The sequence below is a fragment of the Ochotona princeps genome, chromosome 5 (genome assembly GCF_030435755.1).
Source record: "Ochotona princeps isolate mOchPri1 chromosome 5, mOchPri1.hap1, whole genome shotgun sequence".
Classification (NCBI taxonomy): domain Eukaryota; kingdom Metazoa; phylum Chordata; class Mammalia; order Lagomorpha; family Ochotonidae; genus Ochotona; species Ochotona princeps.
Genome location: NC_080836.1, coordinates 8,046,962 through 8,073,885, shown reverse-complemented (window position 1 = coordinate 8,073,885; position 26,924 = coordinate 8,046,962). Strand labels below are relative to the sequence as shown.

The window sequence follows — 26,924 nt, the reverse complement described above, 5'->3', positions numbered from 1 at the left end:
ATGGAGGCCTCGGCGGCCAAATGTCTCTTTGGAAGGATGAAGCAGAGGGGGGAGCTATAGCACAGCAGGTAGAGATGCTGCTTGCAATGTGCACACATTGTATCAGAGTGCTGGCTCAAGGCCCAGCTGCTGCTCTGGGTTCCTGCTAATGCATCCTGAAAGGCAGATATTGATTCTTGGCTAATTGTCAAGCACATGGGAAATGCAGATGTAGTTACAGGCTCCTGGCCTTGGCGTGTCCCAGCCCTGGCTGCTGAGGATATTTGGGGAATGAACCCATGAGTTAAAGACCAATCTCTCTCTCTCTCTGTCTCTCTCTCTCTCTCTCAGGCATCAGTAAATGAAAAGATTAAAGATAATGTTTGCTTTCAGGAACAAAGACACTAAACTATTTTTCTCTTATGGCAATTTTGAGTGAATAGTTTATTCAGTTATTAACATATTTGAGAACAAATTAAACAAAACAAAAACTCCGAGATTGCGTACCAAAACCTAAAAGGGTTATGGCAAATATCAGAAAGGGATATATATGTATATGTACATGGATATAATATGTGTGTACGTATATGCCTACTCTGTCATTCATTCACATAGTTCAAATACTTCATGGTTTTAAAAAACAAAGGAGTATCCAGAACATGGAGTCACCAACCCTCGTGTAGAAAAGATCACAACCCAGTACTTGGATATCAAAATTTTAGAAAAATCTGAGGAGAAAAGTAGAAAATAAATTGTGCACCAAGGAGAAGTACTGGGAATTGACTGCATGGCAAAGCCTGGCTGGGCTGGAGTCATCAGGGCAGAGCTGTTCCACAGAAGTGAATTTTCCAGTTAACTGTTACTTATCCCTTAAACCACCAAAGTATTTGTAACGGTTTCTTAGCTCCTTGAAATGAAAGTCTCCCTTGCAAGCATATGACATCAGTGGCTCTCAATCAGGAGGAACTGCCTCTGCAGGTATTTCCTGAAGACCATGATACCTGTCAAAATAGGAGTCAGCCTCACCTGTGCTGTTCAGCTGCTCTTCCCTTGCGGTGTTTAATAGTTCTATCTGTTTATCTACTAGTATCTATTAGCATCTCTATCTAGTTCTACTCACTCCCTCTGTCCTTTCACCTCTTGCAGTGCCGTCTTCACTTGGACGCATAGAAGCGACAACTGGGCAAAATGTATATGCTAGGAGTCATTTATTTCTAGAACTTCCCTTCAATGTTTTCAGATGTCAGTTCATTGTGGATATAAAAACTGGGGATCAGGAATCGTGGAGGAACCTTGCATGTGTTTTATGGAAATGTGGGGTGATGTCTGATAAAAGATGAAGGACACATTCCAAATGAGTTTGGGAGGGGCCTTTTGATGCAACAATAAGTTTTGAACCTATTGTAAGCTAGAGAAGACTGAGGAGTAAAAGGAAACAAGAGAAGGCAAGATGACCTGGGCAGTTCCTGGCTGCATTGGATCTGAAGGTATCTGTGTGGGACCTGCCAAGAACACTCCAATCTGCTGGAGGAGCACCAGGAAAGCATTCCTTCCTCCTGCAGAGTGGAAGGTGCCTGATTTCATGCTGTCTGAATGCTTTACTGTACATGTGTGTGCACTGGATCCTGCGCTTGACTTGACACCCCAGATTACTGGTGTCTAAGGGAAACCATGCGTGCCATGGTTGGAATACAGAAATGCATTCATCACAAAGTAGCAGCCTTCCTGGGTGGAGCCGTTCTGGGTCCCACCTGCTCTGTGATGCTGTTTTGTTCAAGGTAAGTACAATGTCTCACACAAGTTCTCCCTCCAGACCCTTGGGTCTTTGGAGGGAGTATTCTATATTGGTAGGGCAATGCTAATTTCATTTCTCCTCCTCCACCATGTCTGAATACACAGTTTACCTAAAGGTTAAGAGCTATGAGTCTAATTAAGAAGATGGAACAACTCCACTGCATTAACGTTAATAGTGCATGGAAAGTACTCCCAATGGCTTTATTTTTAAAGCTGCAGTCATTTCCATGTCCATTCTCTCTTCCTTATTTTTCTTTCTGCAGCACTTAATGACAATCTAATGGTAGCAATGGCCCCTGTGGTGATAAAAAGAAGAAAGGGGCTCATCGTTTCTGCTGCTGTATTTCCCTCTTTTTTTCTAGTGTATATAGCTAAAGACACCAGCAATCTTGATAAACTTACCTTTGCCAGTTGATGTCATTGCATGGAGAGAAAGCTCAAACGATGAGAAATAGGAAGACTCAGTCAGAGACAGCTCTGATGGAACTCATTCATCAAATGATAAACTGTGAACGTTCCTTTCTTCCTGTGATGGAAAGGCCGTTGCAGTACAGAGCGAATATTGTAAAGGTTAATTGTAAGTGACTGATGGTGGTGCTCAGAGAATTTCCTGGGCTTGAAGCTCTCTCAGGTGGGAACCACTTATGTTCTGCTTCCCTTCATACATAATGGTGAGGCCTCCTATCTGTCCCTTAAAGCATGTCCTCATCAGAGCTTGCACTTCGAACCAGGTCTTTCCCTTTCAACTTTTTTACTCAGGGAGGGGGAAAAGGGCCCCAGTGCTTAAGCATTTAAGCTCTCAGAGACCTTAAGCAGCTAATTGAAAGGCTGGGAGCAGCTGTTTGGCACAGCAGGCATTCAGCAGGGATCAAGCTCCTAGGGGAGAACTGAGCATATGTTGAGTCATCACTAGAATGAACGAAATTACCCAGGACCCTAAGTGTTGTGGAGTGAGGCCTTATAAATATTTTATTTACCAAGACTTGCAAATTCCAGCTGATCTTTCATCGTATGTCCTTTATTGGTTTCTCTGGTGCTCTATGTGATAACTCGGGGATTTTCAAGGTGGGAAAATACAGGAAGCATTTGGATAGTGCCTGGATAAGCATCTAAAAGGTATTTCAACGTAAGAAATAATAAAACTCACAGTTTTTCCAATGGATAATGGCATTAGTTTGAGAATAGTAGTGAACAGTGAGAATTTTAATGTGAATTTACTTGCAGAGCAAACGAGCGGGGTATTCAAAGAGACTTAGGCAAGGGAACATTTTTCATTGCAAAAGAGAAGGCTAGAGTTTTTCACAATGGAGAAAAGGATGCTTGGGTATCTCACATTTCATGTCTGAGTGCCTCGGTTTGAGTCGTGGCTCAACTTTTTTCACCCCAGGAGAAAACAGATGATGGTTACTTAGGTGCCTGGGTCACACACACCCATATGGACACTAAGATCTTTCTGAAGTGCAAACAATAGCATCCTTCTCCACCCTTCTTGATTTCAGCTGTCATTTAATTAGAACATAATGGTTTAATTATTAGAACATGATCACTATCAAAAAACATTTAGAAGTATACTACTTTTTAATGGTGATGGGCTAAGCATAGCTTTCCAAGAAAACTTGTAGCTTTTTCCAGGACTACATTAATTTGATATACACCTACTAGAAAATGTCATCAAGCTTTTGTCTCGGAGAAACCTGGACATAAAAAACTAGTTCTTGTTGCTTATCAACTGCGTGATCTTACATCAGTGTCTTGATCTTTGTTAACCATAGTGACCTCATCTGTTAAATGAGGTTCAGATTGTTAAAGGGAATCCCCTCCCAGGAGAACCTCACAATGACATACAATAATTTTCAGTTTGAAAGAGCAAGGCCAGTATTATGGTATAGGAGGTTAAATTGTCATGAGCATATCCAGGATGCCCTATCAGAGTTCCAGTTTCAGATCCTGGCTGTTTCCCTTCAGATGCAGCTGCTTGCTAATACAACTTGGGAAGGCAGCAGAAAATGGCCTAAACACTTGGACCAGTGCCACTGAGGTAAAAAACTGGGTTGGGAGTCTCAGGCTTCTAGCTGAGGCCTCATCCACCGTGTCTGCTGCAATCATTTGGGGAGTAAACTGATTGGTGGAAAACCTCTCTTCCTCTTGTCCTTCAAATAAAAATAAATAAATATACTTTAAAAATAGTGCTTTGTTTTATTTAAATAACTCAGTTCTTTTATTATCATTTTTTAAACTGATGCCTTACAGTAATACAATTTTTAAACTATTTCTTTTTAAAGAGATTTTCAACCCCATCTGAATTTCTTACCTGGGATTTTATTCTTTTTCATAATATTCATCGCATTTTATTTTTTATAATGTTTACATCGTTGAGAAGGATTCATGCCCTTGGGAACCATGGTTTAGGATGGGGAGGGTCAAGGAATGGGAGAAAGTGGATGAGACAGTTACTTATAATGTTCCTCTCTATTCTTTCTGTTTCTGGCAGATCACCATGTCTGTATAGGAGGTTTTGAAATCCTGTGTGATCCGAAGTGTATCATTAAATTGCATAGCAAGTTTTATTTTGCATCATTTAAAATCACAAGCTGGTGCACTTGAGAATTTGTCCACAGATGCTACTGTTTTAGTTTTGCCCTGGAATTAGCCCTCCTGTTACCCTATCCAGTAGATCTCAGAACTGTGAAGAGAGTCTTGCCAGGTTATCACGGTTTGGACAGCATGTTGACTGTGTTGTGATGACAGCACTTTTAATGATGCCTCTTAAGTCTTTCCAAGGACTTTCTACTCTCTGCCAAACCATTAGGTTCCGACTAAGACACCACTGAATTTTGCCTGGAGGGGCATCAGATACCCTTCTGCCATCCTGGCAATCAGCAGTGTCCCTTGCATAGAGAGTCTGCTGTTCCTTCTGTGGCTTTGGGTCATTATTACGGTTCCGAAGTGCTTTATTCTCAGTTATGTTTTTGTTTGGTGAAATGTGGTAGGGGGTTGGGAAAACAGAGAGAGAATGCACCTAGAACGATTTTGGTTTTGTTGTGCTCTACTTAGAAGTGTCGATTAGGATTGTAATTAGTTATAGATTCTTTTCAGCTACAGAAAAGGGTGTTAAGGTAAATAACCATGATGAGCATTGTGAGCGTTTCTATCCATCTAAGTTTATTTTTTAAATTCTTGCTATTGCAGCTGGATAGTGGCAGAGTGTGTGTATGTCTCTGTGTGTGTGTGTGTGTGTGTGTTTGTGCACTCATGTATATGTGTGTGCTGAGAGTTTACTACAAACTAAGAACACTCTTCTGGAGGGCAACCAACTACAGATAGAGCCAAAACATGCTACTTTGTAATTCTCATGGGGCCACTTTCCCCTGGTTTCTGAGTCTCATTCCTAGGGAACTATATTGAATGAGCAGCAACTGGGAGTGAAAGCAATGTTCTTTTATAGGATCCAGCATCACGAGTGGCAACTCAACCCAAGATGCTAGTCACCACTGTCGGCATTTAAGCATGGAAATTGACAAGGTCTCCCCATTACTTTCATTGACAATTATTGTGTTTTTTTCCCATTAATTACCAGGAACAAGAGGGTATTTGTGGCTTGTTTATGTCAAATTCTGCCAGTTGTTGACATCTGGACTCACTAGAATAGATAAGTACTGCACGTATTATTTTTTTTTTTGCCATTTTCATAATAGAAAAAATGAGGTGACTTCCGCAGTCATTCTCCTAGTAATTGGCTCCTAGTTTCTCCCCTCCTGGAATTACTGACATTCCTGACCTGAGGCTATCCCTTACCCTATATAAGAATCTGAATTTCCCCAATAAATTGAAACTGCTTAGACAGAACCACTCTCTGTCTGTTTGTCTGTCGCGGACCGGAAGGCTGGGTGGTGGGCAGCAGGCTCATCCCCTCCAGCAACGGGGTACTAGAGGAATCTGTGGGGGCAACCCCACAACACATGAGGTAGGAAGGCAGACCTTCGAAATCGCACATTTATGTAGTGGGGGAATTGCTGCAATAATCCATTGCTTAAGAACAGACCACAACAGAGCTGAACCCATTCACCCAATATAACTTTCCTCTAATAATCTGTGTCCATGTGGTTCAATAAATTGTCACACACACAGGATGAAATGTGAGTGCTGTTTATGTAATGAGAGAAGGGAGAGAATATTTATTTCTCATTTTATTTAATAACTCTCAGCCACAAATCATCTACAAGAGGCTTGAGACATAGTCATTACATTACAAAGACCAAGCACAGAACCTTGTCCTTGTGGTGGGTGTTTTCATCTGCTAGCAGAGCAAAGACATGAGAAAACAAGAACAGTTGCAGGCTAAGAACAGTTCTATCAGTAGCATCTACATAGGGTGTTACAGGTGTCTGCAATGGACCTGGGGAATGAAGGAAGGCTTGAAGGATTTTTCCAGAGAAACTGAGCTTAATGATTACATTTGTTCATAAACTGGCTGTTGGGACAGGCAATCTGGGAGGATGACAAAAATGTGGGTCCACCTGCTTCCTGTTACTCCATCATTTATATCTCCCGTGTCTATGGCCCACACTAAGAGTACAGCTCTTATAATTTTTAACTATTGTTACCCTGAGAGGTTTATCTGTCACTTGGGTTCTAATAGCTGTGGTATCCTCTTTAATAACGTGACACTCATAGATTGATACTGAAAGATTTTCTGACTGTGACAGTCAGTGTTCCAGCGTTTCTTTTTCTGAGTCGATACCAGTTGCACCAGATATGCAGTCCAAGATACATGGGAAGGTCTTGTTAATCACTTAAAATGCAAATTTAAATTCATGATCTCCACCAAACATGCAGTGGGTTGCACCAAATACGTGCATACTCAATGGTGTGGAGAACATATTCAAGTCCACATAATAATTTTTTTTAAAGATTTATTCATTTTATTACATCCAGATATACAGAGAGGAAGAGAGACAGAGAGGAAGATCTTCCGTCCGATGTTTCACTCCCCAAGTGAGCCGCAACGGGCCGGTGCGCGCCGATCCGAAGCCGGGAACCTGGAACCTCTTCCGGGTCTCCCACGCGGGTGCAGGGTCCCAATGCATTGGGCCGTCCTCAACTGCTTTCCCAGGCCACAAGCAGGGAGCTGGATGGGAAGTGGAGCTGCCGGGATTAGAACCGGCGCCCATATGGGATCCAGGGGCTTTCAAGGTGAGGACTCTAGCCACTAGGCCATGCCGCCGGGCCCAACACATAATTATTTTTATAAAAAAATATATATTTTTATTGCAAAGCCAGATATATAAAGAGAGAGGAGGAGGAGAGAGAGAGAGAGAGAGAGAGAGAGAGGAAGATTTGTCCAGTGATTCACTCCCCAAGTTACCTCAATGGCCGGAGCTGCATTGATCCTAAGCCAGGAGCCAGGAGCTCTTCTGGGTCTTCCACATGGGTGCAGGGTCCCAAGGCTTTGGGCTGTCTTTGACTGCTTTCCCAGGCCACAAACAGGGATCTGGATGGGAAGCAGGGTGGCTGGCATTAGAACCGGTGCCCATATGGGATCCCGGTGAGATCAAGGCGAGGACATTAGCCCCTGGGCCACTGCACTGGGCCCCATGTAATTATTTTTGTCCTGTTCAGCCATCCCCCTTCATGTAAACTAAGAATGCAGAATTTTCTATGAGTGAAAATAATGGTGATGATATGGTTTCTCTTTGTCACTTTAGAACTTTTTCATATATTTGGAAAGAGTTTTTCAGAAACTATCATTGGATTGAACAGTTTATGCTTAATCTATTAAAGTTATAGATTTTAAAAATAAAACATGGACACTACTTGTGAACTTAATCAGATACTTTAAAATAATTCAGTGTACATTTATTAATCATAGGTTCCATTTTCTTAAGGAGATTGAAATCCTTCAGTAATAAATTTTAATGTCATGTTAATGGTAATTGGCACCTGTTCTTAAGCCAGCCCTCAGTCCCCCAATGATGAGCAAAGGAAAACAGTGCATCTTGTCCATCACTCTGATCCCTTCTCCTACCCTCAATCTGAAATGTTTCTTCTCTGCAGTGTGTGTTGGGGCACATCTGATCATTTTCTGCATCTCAGGCAAGCTACTCATGTTGTCCAAGGGCTGGTGAGACTAGTATTTTAGGAGACACAGCCTGTATTAGGCACTGTCATGAACTTCAGATGAGAACCTGTGTTGGGCCTGACCATCTTTCCAGATCACGAGAATGACCTTCAAATACTTGCCCCAGATTTGCCATCCCTTGATACTTAGGGATAGCTCCTGTCTCTTCAAGGTAAACTATGAGGAGCTGCCGAGTTAGGGAATATTGAGTAGAGCACTGTATCACTTGATGGAAGAATACATGCTGAGAATTGTCTGTTAGGTGACTTGTTTGTTTTGTGAATATATTACAAAAGCTCTTCAGGTCACTAGGGAATATGATTTTTTTTTTGTCTCTTAATTTGTTCCCTTTATGGTACAGCTTCATAGGCTCAGGGATTTCCACTCCCCCCCCCCCCCCAGTACTACTTCCTCCACTGATTTCCTCTATATTATTACAATGCTAATACTATGGTTCTTCAGAAACAGTCATAAGTCCATCATTCTGCCATTTAAGTGTGTCACGATATTGTAGGTATAGACAATGCAGAAAGTCCAGCATTCTCTTGTCAATAGGTATCTCACAATTGTATTGGGGGCCCACCTTTGGTTTGAGAGTAGAGATGCATACAATAATGTGTCGTCAGTTCTCAGTAAGATAGTCTCTGTTATACAGTTTCTCTAGATAGGATATAATCTCAAGTAACACCTCTGTGTGCTTAGTCAATGGCCCAAATGTTGTTATACAGCAAGTGGTTGAGCAGTGTTGCTTGTAAAGGTATGAAACATGTATTCATTTGTCTTCTGGTGCGGTAGCAGAGTGCCTGAGGCTGAGTAACCTAGAAAGTTATGGAGGCTGAGAAATCCATGTCTGGGTGTGAGATGACCCAGTCATTTACTGAGGGCCTTCTTGTGCCAGCCCGCAACAGAGGCAGAAGGCAGGGGAAGGGATGACCACAATAATAGAGAACTTATTATTATTATTGTTATTATTATCATTATTTTAATGTAAAGGTGACCTAGAGGTTTTTTCTTTTGAATGTGTTCTAAAAACATGTGTTCCCTCTTCTCTAGTTGTTGCCACAGTCGTGTCTGGTGGCTTCTTCCATGCCCCATCCAGCTCAGATGGGTTTAAAATGTACAGTTGATTTCACCAGAATTTTTGTGAACAACTTTGTCCCATCCAGCAAGACAAAATTTGTGACAAACTAAGATTATTCCGCAAAGCTTTTTTTATTATTATTTTTGTGGGGATCAATACTCAGGGAAGTTTTAGCTCAATTATACATTAAGAGACAACAGATGGGGGCAGAATATTTATTTTCACGGAATGAAATTTAATGGGAGGCTTCAAAATACAAAATATGATATTAAGAAATTATGAATCTCCAAATTTTATTACTATAGCAAATACTTCTACTGTATAAAGCTTTAACATAGTAAGTGCATAATTGTGTATCTATAACCTTTTAGTGATAAAAATAGAAATGCTAAAGGTATCTCAAAGCTAACAACTTGTTTATATTCTGGTGGCTCAAACTGAATAGGTAATTTCTGAACTTCTACCTTTTTTTGTTATTAAACAGATCGAGGAGCCTTTATGCAACATACTTAAGGCCAGAAGTGTTTTAGAGATTAGGGGTGTGTGTGTGTGTGTGTGTGTTTGTGGTGGTTTCAGACTAGGGATGGGTGTGTATTTAAGTGCACAAAATTGTGTATCTTAAGTACTCAAGACATGTTGATACATACAATTCAATTATGTTTGGCATTTAATTTCTATTTGTAATCCGAAATTAATTTCATGAAATATTTTAAATCATTTTGTGCATGAAACATCACTTTATAGTATGAAGTATTTCAATTGTGACCCATGTTGGTGTTCAAAAATTTCTGACTTGGGGCACCTTGGATTCTGGGTTTTTGGATGGATACTTGACCTATGATATACAGTATTTTTACCAGCCCAAGAACTCTGCAATGCATTGTTTCTATCACGTATTTTCTCATTGTTAACACACCTCCTGCTGGATGGAGAGGGCTAGAGGAGAAGCAGAGTGTATCCCCACATTTACCCCTGCCTCTGTCCACCTCTCTGTTTAGGCCATGTGGTGGGAAGATTTTATAGCACTCAGAACTGCCAGACAGATCTCCACTTTGATCATCCATAATAAGTAAAGCCGCAAGGCATTGGCAGCAGCCTGCCAGACAAAGGATAAGACAAAACCTGAAAACATCAAAGTCTGAAGCGTTTGAAAACAAAGGCAAACTGAAACTGCATCTCTGTGTTTTCACAGAAGTCATTCCTTTTCATAGTTATGGAAAAGTGGAGCTATCCTTCTGTGAGTGGGGATCATAAACTTCAAAATTGTCAAAACTGGGGAGGGATTTGTAGAGTATTGGTTTGGTTTTCTAGAGCTTCCATGTTCCACGGTAGGGTGACCAGGTAACAAAATCAATTTTTCCAAAATTCTTAAGAATAGCAGCCTGTGATCTAAATCCCTGCAGCCTTCTTCCTTTCTGTCACTTCTCTGCTTAGTGACACTTGAGCATCCTAGTATCTCTTAAAAAATGGTGGTATAAAAACACCTGATAAAACTGTATTATGGACTTACATTGATAGTCTTTCTTATTTTTTTTAAATCCCTTATCTCCAAATATAAATAGTCCATTGCTTACAGTATGCTGATATCACTGTAGCATTGAAGCAATACACACTCAGGAGAAGCTGTACTTCGAATTCTGATATTTTGCTATGTTAGTGACTGTGAAATATGAATCTCTCTGGCAATGTAGGGCAGTTCAAGGTCATGAGGACAGACAATTCACTTTGTGATGATTCTACTGCTGCTGCTGAAGTGGGTTTGTATATTCAGTGAGTTTTCTGTTCATGGTTGCAATCAGCCATGATGAGCCTATTGGGATATGTATATCTCCATTGTAAATTGAAGGATGTCTTATCAAGTTGCTGTGTGTCTGCTCTTATGTTATTATCATATTACTTTAATTACGGTAGGTTTATATTTCAAAATATTAATCATGACATGCAGATTTGTTTTTCATACCAAAGATTGATTTGTCAATTTAAGGTGTTTAAAGTGTTTTAAGATTACTTTATTGTTTTTGAAAATGTCAGAATATTTTGATAGTGACTACATTGGATATAGACAACTTGAAGTAGTGTGGATATTTCAACATAATGAATTCATCCATAACATAGGATAATTCCGTAAGTACAGGATATCATACTATTTATTTTTGTCATTTAAAATGTCTATAATTGGTATTTGATATTTTTCAGTATAAAGATCAATCACCACCTTGATCACATTCATTCCTAAGCATTTTTTTATTTGATGCTCTTACAATTGAGGTTGTTTTCTTTCTTTTTTTGGTAGTTCTTGTTATTGCACAGAAATATTATCACTTTTGTCATTCTGACTTTGTATCCTGTAACTTTACTGAATTCAGTAAGTCCGACATCATTTTGTGTTGGAGACTTTAAGAATTTACTATTTGAAAACGATGTGATCTACAAGTGCCATTTTACTTTGTCTTTTGTAAGCTGGGTGCTTTTTGCTTTTTTATTTTTCCTAGTATCTCTTTCTCAGACTGTAGTAATAAACTTAACAGATGTGGGGCTAGTGAGCATGGCTTGTATCCTTCTTCATGCAGAGAAAAAGCTTTAAACTTTTCATATCTTATGGGTTACTCATATAAAGTTTTTCCTGTGTACCTGGACTTTTTTTGTGTGTCAAGTGCTCTGAGAGTGTTTAGCGTAAAACTTTGCTGACTTTTGCAAAATGCTTTTTTTTTTTTTGTATCCATTGAGATGAGTATGTTTTGTTATTCTTCATTCTGTTAACGTTGTGCTTCATAGTCTACTGATCTATGTATGTTGAACCATTGTCACAGACAAGGAATGAATCTCGAGCACGGTGTAGTTTATATGGGCTCCAAAATTCATTCTGTCAGTATTTTGTTGAAAATTTTTTTCTTCATCTTTTACCATCTTGGACATTAGCCTGCCCCTTAGTCTTTGGCAGCAGGCTTACCTCATAGGACATTTTAGGAAGTATTATCTCATCCAGAATTTTTGGAAGCCTTTGAGAATGATTGGCATTAATTCTTTTAAAAATATATTATGAAGTCCAAAACTTTTCTTTGTTGGAAGATTTGACTGTTGAATCAGTCTCCTTATTCATTAGTGGTATGTTTATACCCTCATAGTGGATAAAATAAATGAGCAGATGCCGGTACTATTGTTCCTTCTAAAGGGATATACCTCTGAATACAGATTTGTATTATATACACTTTTTTCTATTAAAGAACCAACATTTATAATTCAAGTATTGAAATATTAAATTAAAACCTCTAACAATATTCCAAGTCCCTTCATCTCTTCTGAATGATCACATTGTAAACTCTCATAGCAGAAAAGAAATGTTAGTGAATTTTCATGATCCATAATGAAGTTTAGTGATAACTTATACTATAATATGCAAATTAACTCTTTTATATTTTCTAGTATCAAATCCTAAGTGTCTTTACAGTCCTGAGATGCCATCCTCGCTTGGTTAGCTCATGCACAAGATGAGAACTTTTAAAATTCCCAGGGTATAATTAATGACATCATGAATTCAAAATCTATAGACAACAGAACGTGATTAGTTCTTTCCGGGCCCTTTTTGGAGATGCCACACCATGGCATCTTCATCCTGTCAGCTACAGCATCATTAACCCCCTCAGGATTGTCTGTATCCGTTTTACAGAGTGTTAGAACATTTCAGGACCCCTCAAAATCACCACACGTGCATGTTTCTTGTTTGAGAACTCTAGCTAGGGTTCAAATATATTTATTAAATATTTACACAAATGTGTGACTCAAAGCAAACAGTGGTTAGTTCAAATAAGAGTGTAATACAATCCTGGAATCTTTACTTCTTTTGTAGGCATTGCAGGGAGAAGGAGAGGTAGACAGAGTGAGAAAAAGAGCAAGAGCAGGCAAGCAAGCAAATGAGCAAGAGATGTTTCATCCACTGATTCACTCCCCAGGTGGCTTTAACCACCCTGCCTGAACCAAGCCAAATTCAGAAGAAGCCAAGAAACTCATTGAGGTTACCCATGTGAGTGTGGGGATTCAAGTACTTGGCCACTTTCTACTTTTTTTTCAGGCGTTTAAGCAGAGCTGGATCAAAATTGGAATAGCCAAGACGTAAATCAGCACTCATGATTAGTCAACATTGCAGGTACTAGCTTAAGGTTTTGGGGCACATAAAGTCTCAGCATCTTCTTCTTTATTGCTATGTATATAAAAAACAACAAATAAATGTTAGGGCATTTCCTGACTTGATTTTTCAAAAGGGCATCCATTACGTGTAAGGTGAGTGAATGGCGAGTGTTTTCACTATATAACATTACGTAAATGTAGTTGGAACCCAATCCATTTTGCCTTTTTAGTATCTCCCGAACTGCATTGAATATCTCAATCAATAGTGTATATTTATTGGACTAGTCCCAGTTTAACCTTTATAGCAATACCTAGAATAATGACAAAGCTTGTGAAAATGTTGACTATTTTGTAATATTTCATGTGGTATGATCATTGTTCACATTTCAGAGGTCAAGGTGCAGCTAGTATAAAATAAGACCATCACTATTGAACTATCTCCATGTAGCTGGAAATCAATTGTGTTATTGATCACACTGTCCTAGAAACCTGTGCACACTCAGAGGTGGTTATGGTTGCACTTGTTGTTTCTGATGTGTAATATACTCATTTCTCAAACTTGATTCTAGTCTCTAAGAACACCCAACAGTGCATTAGCTTTCCCTGTCGGTTAGAAGATTCTTGAAGTGACTTGTTCCCATTGACTGAGAACCAAGACAGCAGCCTTTGTTAAAGCTTCATTTTAATGAGAAACGAAGAAATAGATTTGCTAGGCCCAGGGTTGAGTGCTAATGCAGTATGTTATGTTGTAGTCATTTAAGCCTTTCCTTGCGGTTAGGCAATGCGACTTCTTGAAGAATGGAGGTCTGCATCTTGCTGTCTGAAAAATGTCAAGCTGGCTAATAGAAACAGAGCTTCTGTTTTTCAGAGGGTTGGCGTGGGGAAGTGAACCTAGGTATAGGTTTCTGCATTTTGGAAAGTCAACATTGAGGATGTTAGTATCACAGCAGCATTCTAAGACAATAACACACACTCAACATATATGTTCAATCATTCAAATAAATACCAGCTTTTCAACATATGCTGAATGTGTACTCTTTGCTAATCATCTTTGTCTTTAAGCAGATTATTGTCACATTTTCAATTGGTTTCTGTTTCTTTGTCTCTATTATTACTCATTGCATATTTTCTGCCAGCCATTTACATTAAATAAACATAGTAACCAATGGTTTTAAGCCCTGAGTAAATACTAACCAATGTACAAGGTGTTTCTTTGGAAAATTATTTTCTACTATAATGAAATTTTTTGATTACATAAATTGACATCTAATCTGATTTCAACATGTAAGCTATTCTTTCCAACACTGTAACTTGGCTCAAAAGATCTAAATTATCACTTTCACATATTTTCTGATCACAGAGTATCTTTCTGAACAATTAAATGACCTTTACAAATTATCACAGAACAGAAAATTCTTGAAGGCAGGGGATGTATAGGCTTGCTTTACTTTTACCTTATGTGTTCTGTAAACAAATATAAACAAGAGGATGGTTAATACACATTATTCAGATTGAGGAGTTTAAGACAGGAAACACAGCACAAAATTCTGTTTTTCTTGCCGTCGTTATGCTGATGAGCCTCTGGCACTTCTCTGGTGTGGATGATTGCGAAGTTCTTCATATTTTATTTATTAGAAAAGCTACTCTTCCCATTCCTCTTATGTTTCTGCCCTGCACCACTTCCAGCCTTCCCTAATGGGTGTAATCTGTGGGCTCCAGCAACTTTCTGTCTGCCCCTCATTTGGCCCTGTAATGAATATCAGACTCACAGCCATCATTTGTGCCTCAGGAACAAAGATAAATGAAGAGAGCATTTTTGTTTGTCTATTAGTACTGTGAAAGCCAAATTCGTTTTATGTGCTTCATGGCTTCTTTGATGTGTGTGTCCACCTAGCACAACCAATTTGAATGGAGTTGTGGTTCATGTAGGTATTTATAGAAAGGGCTCTTGCTGTCAGCAAAGGCGTACTCATATAGAATTGTGAATTGTGCTGTATCTGCATTTACATGTTTCACAGAAATAATCAAGAGTTGTTGGAGGATGATGTAAGAAAGGATGCAGGCAGGAAACAGGAAACAAGGAGAGGGAAGAAGAGAGAAGACATGATAGAAGGATGGCAGAGAGGAAGAGTCAGAGAACGCACGAAGAAAGGGGGCTCAAACGAAGGGAGATTAATGAAGCTGAAGGAAAAAGCAAGGATGAGTGTAGTGACACAGTGCATTGGGACATGTTGGTTGAGGAGAAAACCAAAACCAGAGAAAATAATTCGTATGTGATTCACAAGGTACACACACACACACGCACACACACACCTACCCTCAAGTTAGGCTTCTTGTCCAATATTTGGGCTGAAGTTATTCTTCTGTTCTGAACAAGTTTAGTTTTCTATCTCATTGAGATCATTTAAAGCATTTTAGTTAAGCCAAGGAGAAAACAAAGCATGTTAAAATGCAAACGGCCTCTCCTAAATCTTTATTATAGTTTTTTTTAGAGGTTTTATTGGAAATATTATCTTCTTAGAAATATTGTTTGTTTTAGTTAAAATGTTGATAAATATTAGTTAAAATTTAAAGGGAAACTAAAGATTTACATCTCAGGTGTTCAATTGATTGTACTTTATATTTCCTGTCTCGCTTCAGCAACTTTTTTTCAGTTTCCTTTGAGAATATTAGTAGGCTAATAATGCTTTATCCAATTGTGGTGAAATCTGCATTTTTTGCTCTCATGAAACTCATATAGTGGAACCGAGTCACAGAGGTGGTGGTGTTAGGAAGTGGAACTGCGTGTATGGTGATTAAATCACGGGAGGGGGCCTCATGGACGGGATTCAGGACCTTATAAAGCATCCCCTTGTTAGCTCTTTGCCTCTCCCTTCCTGTAAGGCCGAAGCAAGAAAACAAGGACTACACCCTTCACCATAGGCCGACTTCGCTTTTTGAACTGCCCTATCTCTATAGCTGTGAGATATAAATGATGCTGGTTTATAAACCATTAGGCTGAAATATGATGTTGTTTTTTACTAATATTGATTTTATTTTTATTGGAAAGTCAGATACACAGAGAGGAGGAGAGACAGAAAGATTCACTCCTCAAATGGTCTCAACATCTGGAGCTGTGCCAATCTGAAGCCAGGAGCCCTGAGCCTCTTCCAGGTCTCCCACGTGGTTATAGGGTCCCAAGGCTTTTAGGCCGTCTTCAGCTGCTTTCCCAGGCTACAACCAGGGAGCAGGAAGGGAAGTGCGGTGGACAGGATTAGAGCTGGCGCACATATGGGATGCCAGTACATGCAAGGGGAGGACTGTAGCAGCTAGGCCACCTAGCCGGACTCCGAAACATGCAGTTTTAATGCTATAAAATGTATCTTTTAGAAGAATTTACTAAATTCAGTATTTTTAACTAATGGAGTATTTATTTTAAATTTTCTGCAATATAAACAGTGGCTGTAAATTAGCTAGTCTGTCTATAAGAAACATTGAATATTCAACTTCAACATCCTCACTTTGTCTTTTTTTAACTATGTATGTTTGTATATATGCGAAATATAATAAAAATGTGATTATATATGTGTATAAATATTTATATTTTTTTGCTTGAAGGGCAGAGAGGAACATTTAGAAATAATATGAGCTCCCAACTTCTGCTTCACTATCAAATACCCATAAAAGCTAAATCAAGGCTAGATCAAAACCAGGAATTCATAACATAATCCAAGTCTCCCATGTGGATGGTAGGAACCCAATTGCTGTGTCCCATAGTAGCAAGCTTGAATCAGGAGCAGAGCAGGGATCTCAAGCTAAGCACTGCCATGCTGGATGCAGGGCCCACACTGGTGTCATAAACACTAAGCCGCAACAGGTGGCTCTCTCTCTTACAGATGTCAACCTCATGTCACAATGAGAAGTGTACAATGTGGCTGAAGCACTTATGAGACAATCCATATTGCATTGTTACTCTGGGTCTTGCTGGATGGTAGCAATGCTTTGGGAGTGAGTCTATTGATGACAGAGGCATTCTGATTAGTAATGCAACATTTAGTACTTCTACACTTTAAAACACAATTATTAAGTTTGTAAGTGTTGTTTATGAAAACGTGAGATGTTTCTAGAAAATATGAGCTAAAATTTGTGTTGTGCATGTGCACACAGGGAACTTCAGTAAATTCATGGGAAATGTATTTAAGTGCGGTTATTTATGTGTAAAAGGTTTTGAAACAAAAAAAAATTAAAGATTTATTTATTTGTATTGGAAATGTGGATATACAGAGAGGAGGAGGAGAGACAGAGAGGAAGATCGTCTGTCCAATGATTCACTCCCCAAGTGGCCACAACAACTGGAGCTGAGCCAATCCGAACCTAGGAGTTCTTCTGGGTCTCCCATGCAGGTGCAGGGTCCTAAGTCTTTGGGTCGTCCTCAACTGCTTTCCCAGGCCACAAGCAGGGAGCTGGATGGGAAGCAGGGACACCGGCTTCCATATGGGATCCCGGAGTGTTCAAGGTGAGGATTTTAGCCACTAGGCTACTGCGCTAGGCCTGAAACAAAATTTTAATATAAAATAAACTTTAAGGCCTAGCAAGATAGCTTAGTGAATAAATCCTAACCTTGCATGCCAGTATTCCATATGGGTACTGGTTCATGTCCTGTCTGATCCACTTCCCATCCAGCTCCGTGTTTGTAGCCTGAGAAAATGGTGGAGGATGGCCCAAAGCCTTGGGACCCTGCACCTGCATGGGAGACATGGAAGAGCTCTTGGCTCCTGGCTTTGGATTGGCTCAGCCTTGACCACTGTGGCCAACTGGGGAGTGAACCAGTGAATAGAAGATCTTTCTTTTTGTATATCCTTCTGTTTGTATATCTGCTTGTCTAATAATAATCAATAAATCTTTAAAAAGTTTTAAAAAAACCCAAAATGTTCGTATTCTTTTTGAAGTCCTCTCATAGAGCCACAGGTAATAAAAATTTTTCAGATTCATGAAGAAATACTAATAAAAGATAATTTCATATACAAACTTGTTTCTTCCTGTTACAGACAGTGTCAGATTGCACCCAGAAGCCAGACCTTCTAGTAGGGTGATTCAAAGGGAACATGGTGACAAGTCCATGCACTCTACTGTAAGATGTGAGCATCTTAGCTGCCAGCCTCACTGCTCTGCCCTAATTCACGTTCCTTTTCCTTTTTTTTTTTTAAGATTTATTTATTTTTATTGGAAAGGCAGATATACAGAGGGGAGGAGAGACAGGAAGATTTCCCTCCAATGGGTCACTCCTCAAGTAGCTACAATGGCTGGAGCTGAGCCAATCCGAAGCCTGGATGCTGGAGCCTCCCCTGGGTTTGTTATGTAGGTTCAGGGTCCCAAGGCTTTGGGCCATCATGGACTGCCTTCCCAGGCCACAGCAGGGAGCTGATGGGAAGCAGGACTGCCAGGACTAGAACCTGCGACCACATGGGATCCTGGCACATTCAAGGCAAGGACTTTAACCACTATGCTGTCGCGCCAGACCCTCACGTTCCTTTTTCAATTTGTATACAGTCTTTTGAGATTTTTACTAATACACACTCTTGGAAGCCACATTGATGGCTCAAGCACTTGGTTCCTGTGACTTCTGGCTTGAAATATCGGCTCTTGGTTTCAACCTGGCATAGTTCTGATTATTCTGAGAATTTGGGGAGTGAATTAACACATGAAAGATCTTTCTTTTCTCACCTCTCAAATGAATTACAGGGAAGGAGTATGGAATGAAGGGGCCCTGCAAGAGAGGAGTGATTGAATATGGCTATGTCAGAATATAGAAAGTGGAATTCAACCATTTGAATTTGGTCAGCAAGGAGCCACATACAGCAGAAGTTGTTGCTTTTTAAAGATTTATTTATTTTTATTGGAAAGTCAGGTTTTTGGAGAGAGACAGTCTCCATTGGTTCACTACCCATGTGGCCGCAATGCAGCTGAACCGATCTGAAGTCTTAAGTCTGAGGCCAGGACCTTATTCTGAGTCTTCCATGCAGGTACAGGTTCCAAAGACTTAGGGCTGTCTTTGCTTTCCCAAGCCACAAGTAGGGAGCTTGAAGGGAAGTGGAACAGCTGGGATATGAACCTGTACCCATATGGGATCTCAGAGCATGCAAGGCAAGGATGTTAGCCACTAGGTTACCCTGATGGTCCCATAAGTTACTTTCTTTGTGATGAAGAAAAACTCAATAGGCCTGAAATTGCATGTGTCTTGGATAGTCAACGACTTGAAAAAGTGACCTGGAGCTGAGGATTGGATGCTGTGTGTTTCACATTGTGAAGTTTGGGTTTTAAAACTTCATTGTGAGGTAAGATTCTCTAGAAAGTTTTGCTGGCACAAAACACCTAGTGAGATAGTTATTTGAGGAAAACTAGTTGACTGTGCATGCGCAGGGTGGATAAAGTGATGTGCAAGGAGGACATGGTGGCTGTGGGCAGAACTCCAGGAAGAAAGTGCTAAGTGGCATGAGGTTGCTAACAAGGGTGCCTGCCAGGTTTGCTCTGCTGATGATCAAGAAGCGTGTGCTGGCTGAACATGACATTGAGCTTCTCAGCCTCGAAACTTGGAAAAGATTGAAGACAAGAGAGACACACAGAGGGCGGGGGGTAGCATGCAGTACATGGCTTTTCTGTATAAGTGGAAGAGCAGGGTTGAGGTGTCTCCCAAACAGTTCAAGGGAGAATACCTGGCTGGAGAATTCAGATATGGGAGGATTAGTTTAAATATCTGCTAAACAAACATATGTTTATTTAAAGTAGCCTACCTCAGCAATGATGTTACAGTTGTCAGAATAGATCCGTATACCCACAAAATGTGGAAAATAACAAAGTCAAATATCACATCTCCAGGGCCAGATTCACTGAAGAACTGTGGGACAGGAGGAAGCCTGTTAAGTTACTTGGATTCCATCCTGCTGCCTTTCCAGGCACATTAGTAGGAAGCAGGATATAAAGTGGTTAGGTTTAATACAAGGTATTTGAGTTTCCTCTCCCCTATTTAAATGAGACTATACTTAAGATCTCTTTCTCAGCCATGGAGTTATTTGTGTACATTAATATTATTGATTTAAGTTCATTAAATTTGTGTCGTACTTCTCTGCAAAATTCTCTTGAGTGTTCCAGTAGTCTCTTGATTAAATCTTATGGTACTCCTACGTAGACAATCATGTCATCTACAAACGGGGATAATTTCAATGACTCAGTTCTTCTTTGCATTCCTTTAATTTGATTTTCTTCTCTGATAGCTCTGGCGATGAATTCCAATATTATAATGAGTAGCATTGTTGAAAATGAACATTCTTGTCTAGTTCCAGAGCTTAGTGGAAAGGCTTCCATTCCTTCCCCAATTAGGATGATGTGGAATTATATATATTGTGCTATAGAATGTTCCTTCTATGCTTGTCTTGCTTAAGGTTGTAAGAATGAAGTGGTGTTAGAGTTTGTCAAATGCCTTCTCTGCATCAATTGAGTTGATCATATGGTTTTTATTTTTCATTTTATTAATGTGGTGAATCACATTTACTGATTTGTGGATGTTAAAACAATTCTGCATGTCAGGGATGAATCTCACCTGTTCTGGGTGAATGATTTGCCTGATGTACTGTTGGATCATGCTGGCTACTATTTTATTGAGGATCTTTGCTTCTGTATTCATCAGGGATATCGGTCTGTGTTTCTATTTGTCTGTTGTGTCTTTATCTTGCTTTATTACTATGGAGATACTGGCTTCAGAGAAAGAGTTTGGAAGGATTGCCTCCCTCTCTATTGTTTGAATAACCTGTGGAGAGTTGGGGTAAGTTCTTCTTGAAATATTTGCTAGAATTCTGCACTGAAGCCATCTGGTCCAGGGCTTTTTTTGGTTGGGAGGGAATTGATTATTGATTCAATCTCAGTCCTTTTTATAGGTCTATTGAGATTATTAATGGCTTCTTGATTCAGTGTCGCTAGATTGTGTGTGTCTAAAAATCTATCTATTCCTTCTAGGTCTTTGATTTTTTGGCAAGTGATTTCTTGTAATAGTACTTAATACTTCTATGTGTGTCCAAGGTATCTGTTGTTATAATTACTTTTTTTTTGCCTCTAATCCTATTGACTTGTATCTTCTCCCTCTTTGTTTTTTACTAGTTAGGTTCTAGATATATCAATTAAGTCATTTACTCTAGTGTCTGGATGAACTCTTGTTTTCTTGCAGAGTTTATGCCCGTCAATCTGTCCATTGATGCTAATGGGGTATTAAGGTCACCCACTGTTATTGTATCTATATCTATTTCTCCCCCTAAATGCATTGATATTTGTTTTACAAAGCTAGCCTGACATATGGTCAGTTTACATTAATTATGGTGTTCTCTTCTTGTTGAGTAGATCCTTTGATCATTATGTGGTGTTCTTCTTCAACCCTTTAAATATTTTTCATGTCGAAGTCTACATTATGTGATATATTGATGGCCATGCCAGCTTGGATTTCCTTTCCATTAGCCTGGGGTATCTTTCTCCATCCTTTCACCTTCAGTTTTTGCAACACATAGATTGGTTTTATTTTTGGATCCAGTCTGCTGATCTCTGACATTTGATTGATTAGTTTAATCCATTTGCATTTCGGGTTAATATGCAGAGGCATTTGGTCCTGTCATTTTAGCAATACAGTGTTCATTGTTTGATTTAATCTTCTGTTTTCTGTTAAGTGGGATGTTGTCCTGATTTACATTTGCTTTTGATGCTTGCTCTTCCTTTTCTTCTCAAGAGAACATCTTTAAGCATCATTGTAGGGCAAGTCTGGAAGAGGAAAGTTTCTTGAGCTTTCTTTTACTGTGGAAGAATTTTCTTTCATTTGCAAAGACAAAGAAACGCTTTGCTGAATAAGTTATTGAAAGCTTACAGCTTTTCCCCCTTTAAATTTTGGAATATGTCACTCTAATCTCTTCTGACCTGTAGAGTTTCCTCTGTGAGGTCAAATTTCAGTTTGATTGATGCTCCTCCAAATGTTAATTGATTTTATATGCATATTTAGGAATATTTTCCTTATATCAGGTTAAGAAAGCTTGATCATCTTATGTTGTAGTAAGGATTGCTTTTAGTCAATTCTATTGGAGTTCTGTGCCCCTCCTTATGTTTTTCCAACTTTCTTTTCATGTTAGGGAAGTTTTATCATTTCATTGAGCACATTTTTTTTTTTTTTTTGAAGATTTATTCATTTTATTACAAAGTCAGATATACAGAGAGGAAGATCTTCCATCCGATGTTTCACTCCCCAAGTGAGCCGCAACAGGCCGGTGCGCGCTGATCCGAAGCCAGGAACCAGGAACCTCTTCCGGGTCTCCCACGCGGGTGCAGGGTCCCAATGCATTGGGCCGTCCTCAACTGCTTTCCCAGGCCACAAGCAGGGAGCTGGATGGGAAGTGGAGCTGCCGGGATTAGAACCGGCGCCCATATGGGATCCCGGTGCGTTCAAGCCAAGGACTTTAGCCGCTAGGCCACGCCGCCGGGCCTGAGCACATTTTTAAATACAGCTTATTTCGGGCCGCACCGGCACGTTGCGGCTCACTTGGGGAGTGAAATATCGGATGGAAGACCTTCCTCTTTGTCTTTCCTCCTCTCCTTCCAATAATAATAAATTCTTAAAAAAAAATACAGCTTATTTCTGTGCCTTGTGAAACTCCCATGACTCTTACATTTGGCCTTTATATAGTGTCTGTTATTTCTTGATTCATTTTTTTGGCTTGGGTCAGATCCAGTTCCAGTTTTTTAATTGTTTCCCCATTTTGGCAAAAAAGTCTTCCATTTCTGAGATTCTTTTTTTCTGCCTCAAACATTTTGTTATAGAGGCTTTCCACTGAATTTTTAATTTGCTCCATTGAGTTTTAATTTCAAACATAATCAGCTTTCCTTTGATTCATTGCTGCTATTTCCCATATAACATATTCCTTTAATTCCTTGAACTCCTGTATGTGCTTCTCATTGTTGATAAGAAGCTTTTAAACAAGCTTTTAAAATTCATTAGCTTTCATTTTCTCAGTGTCTTCCTTAGTTAACTCTGAGGTTGACATAGGCTTTTGCTCCTTTGCAGTAATCAGTAATATTCACTTCCTCTTCATCATTGTACCTCTGGTTAGCAGATTTCTCTCTTTAGGGCTGGTTTCAGAGCTATGTTGCCCATTGGTCTACTGGTCTGTTTTACTGATTGTGCTTGGTACTCTGTTCTTCATTTGCAATCAGGTATGCAACTCCTTCCAGTGAGTTTCAGTCTGAAGATTTTGTGTAGGCTTCTTACATGGTTTTCATAGCCACAACTGCTGGATCACCACTGTCCTACCCCTGTGATTCCATGCTGTGGCTAGACCCTTTTCTGCATAGACTTTCTCCAACTCCTTGATCCAGCAATGCCTGGGATTAGGGAGATGCCAGCTGTCCTAAATCACTAGGTGCTGCTCTTGCTGGAACCTGCTAGCTTGTAGGTCTGAGGGCCACCTGGTCCTATTTTGGTTGGATCACTTAGGATGCCAAGTGAGTATAGATTTGCTGTGAGACCATTGCAGTGTGCTGAGCCCAAACTGCTTTCCCTTCTGGCTTAGTGCATGAACAGCTCACTGTTGTCCCCCTGGGCCCTCAGCCTTTGCTGCAGTATAGAAATGGTAGCGGATTGCTTCTGACTTAGTGCAAGCACAGCTCACTTCTTTCCCTCCAGTGCTGCAGATTTGCCACAGTGCACAAGACGGTGCCTGATGTGGAACTAGTGGGGCTCATGATCTGCTGGCTGCTAGATCTGGGGGTCACCTTGAATCCTAAGGGTGTTGGAAGCCTTAGGGTGCTGAGTTGGTGCTGATTTCCTTGTGGGATCATTGCAGTGTGCTGAGCTAAAATTGATTCCCTTTCTTGCTTAGCACACACACAGCTCACTGCAGTCTTTGCCATACTACATAAAATGGTGTTCGGTGTGGCACTATTGGGTTTAGGGGTCATGGAATCCACCTTGTTCCGGCATCATCCCTTGGTTCTGCCACTCCTTCTCTGCTTGTGGTAAGATCAAACAAATCAGCAGGACAGGCAATTTCTTGTCTTGGTTCACCTGATTTCCTGGTGAACTTCCCTTTCTACTTGGTCATCAGTAGAGCTCAGATGACCAACCTCTGATAGCTGGCCCCTGCTGGGGTATCTGATCACTACAACACCATTCTATTGTCTCTGCTGCTTCCCTGTGGCTGTGGGTCTCCACATGCCCTTTTCTGTTGGCCTGTCTTCTCTTATTTACTGAAATTTCTCCTCTGTGCTTCACTATGGCTAATTATTTTCTATCATTGTAAACCTGTCTTCACCTTATACCACCATCTTGCTGAGGTACCTTTTTCTTTTCTTAAGTAGATGTTAATTAGCTTATCTCTTACCCTGCCCCTCCTAGCTAAGAGGTGGGGTGGGGGAGACTTAACAAAAAGATTAAAAAGAAGAAGAAGAAGAAAGAAAAAAGAAAGAAAAGAAAGGCTTAAATGGGCAGAATCTGCAGCCAGAGAGAGTAGATAGTGTAACAGAAAAGAGGGAGGATGGGAAAAGCTGCCTGGGGAAAGGGGAGAGCAAAGAGAGTTTTGCCTCTGAGGTGGCTGGGCAGGAGGATTGAGGCATTATTAGGGTAAAGGCAAAAGATCCTAAGAAAGAAGACAGGATCGACAAAGGGCAAGAATGAAGAAAAGAAGGCTTGAATATAGGAAATCTCTGTTTGCCATTGTAATAAAAGTTTTCTAGATCACAGAGAATTTGGAGGTCAAGTTGAATTATTGTCTAATTTGTGTTGAATCCAAGCCACATGGCAGAAGAAAATTAGTGTGTCTGTTTTTTGAGATTGTTAGGAGGCATTAAAGTGGAGACAATATAGAGGTTTGAACTCTCCAGTAAAGCCTGATGGCTGAGACATGATAGGAATCTGTGGAGGAGTTAGAGGTTAGACTTATCTTTGACCCACAGAGAGTAGTAGGACACCCTTACTCTGACAGAAGTAGCATGTATGATCAGTAAAGCCTGAGAGTCTAGGAAATGTTTTCTTCACAAGTATTCTCAGTAGGGGGTCTGAAGAGGTGCTTGTTGCAGCTCAGATCCCCAGTGAAGAGAACAAACAGCAACCTTCAGACAGAGGGGGATGAAAGGCAGAGAGGGAGAAAGAAATATGGCGGATAGGGTATTGACACATGGAGGAGAAAGGAAAAATGGCAGACTGGGTTCGGCCACATGAGACAGCCTAGCTATGGGTTTTCCCAGGTGGGTGGAGCACTCTGTAGGGGTTGGGTATTCAATAGTTGTCCTGTGACCTCATCTCCAATATGCTGCAGAAATAGAGAGCTTGGAGGGAGAAGAGGAGTTTCAAGAAGATGATGAGTTAAAAATGAGTTGATTTAGATTAGAGATAGAAGATATTGTAGACATGGGAGTGAGGGGTAGTCATTCTGTGCTTACAAATTCTGGCATTATCTAAGTGATATTGAGGCCAATCCATAATACAAAAGGTGTTGTTTCATGTAGGAATGCAATTGGAGGGTTTTCAGTTGGCCAGGAGACAGCCCAAGTTTGTGTCAGGAGGAACAGCTGATGAAACAGCCACTCCCACAGCTAATAGACTCAGGTTCAATTGCAGCAATGGAAAATGAGCTGACACACAGAGAAATGAGAGTGTCCCCAAGTTTTTCTCCGTCAGCAAATTGCATAGCTCTCCGGGAGGTGGGTCATTACCACCCTGCATCAAGGACAAGCTACCTGCATCAGAAGGCATCACTTCAGAGCATGGAAGCCAGTCAATGGGGGAGTGCGGTACCCGGACCCAGGGTCAATGTAGCCAAATTCCAAAAAATGGAGACTGGAGCTGGTCGTGGGAGTAAACTGTGCCAAACTTCTCTCAGAACCCCAGGAGCAATAGGGAGCCACTCATGTAATTTTGGATATGATGATGGCATTCAGAAAGATTAGGGGTGGCTTGCTTACTGGAGCATGTGCCTGGTGGGAGCACATGCCTGGGTTAAAGGCTGAAAGGGATCAGATCCTGTAGAGGTCCCAACTGTAGAGCCGGGAAGCCAGGTGAGAAAGCCAGCTGAATTCATGGGACCAAATATTAGGTCATTTTGGCATTAGCTCTTTTCAGTATAAGCCTTTTTCAGTTGTAGCCACAAGCCAAAACAGTGGACGCAGCAAGTCACACAGGGGGTTTTATTCCAGAAGGGAATATCGCTGTAGGAATGGGCACAAAGTTAGGATGCAGGAAAGAGGGAGAGAGGTGTCTCCTGCTATAGTGGCAGGAGGGGTACCCATGGGAAGGGGTGGGAGAAAGGAAGTTCCTTTTAATGGCCAAGGGTGGGCATTACGAGGTCATGAGGGATTATTGGATAAGACTGTCAGGGCCACAGGGAATTGGTAAACATAGCATTGTGTGAGGACTAGGGCAGTGGCCATAAGGGATTGATGGATAATGCTGCCAAGCATGGTACTATGAGCTTAGAGCAGATTAGTGGGAACAGGATTACAAAGTTAAAATGGATTGGCAAAAAACAAAATTTGCATCTCATGGACACGTAAATCTTAAGAAAGCTGCGATGTAGGGGAAGCAGATACTGAAAATGGTACTGAGGGCCCAGCACAATAGCGTAGCTGCTGAGGTCCTCGACTTGCATGCACCTGGATCCCAAATGGGTGCTGGTCCGATTCCTGGTCAGCCCAATTCCAATTCAGCTCCCTGCTTATGGCCTAGGAAAGCAGCAGGGGATGGTCCAAAGCCTTGGGAGCCTGCAACTATGAGAGAGATTCAGAACAGGTTCCTGGCTCCTGGCTTCAGTTTGGCTCAGTTCCAGCCAT

General features: G+C 40.5%; 1 protein-coding gene across 1 annotated transcript in view; it reads left to right on the top strand.

The window, feature by feature from the left end:
• The window catches only part of LOC101519617 (contactin-associated protein-like 5), a 384,664-nt gene that overhangs the window by 244,073 nt on the left and 113,667 nt on the right, over positions 1-26,924 (top strand). The window lies entirely within an intron of this gene.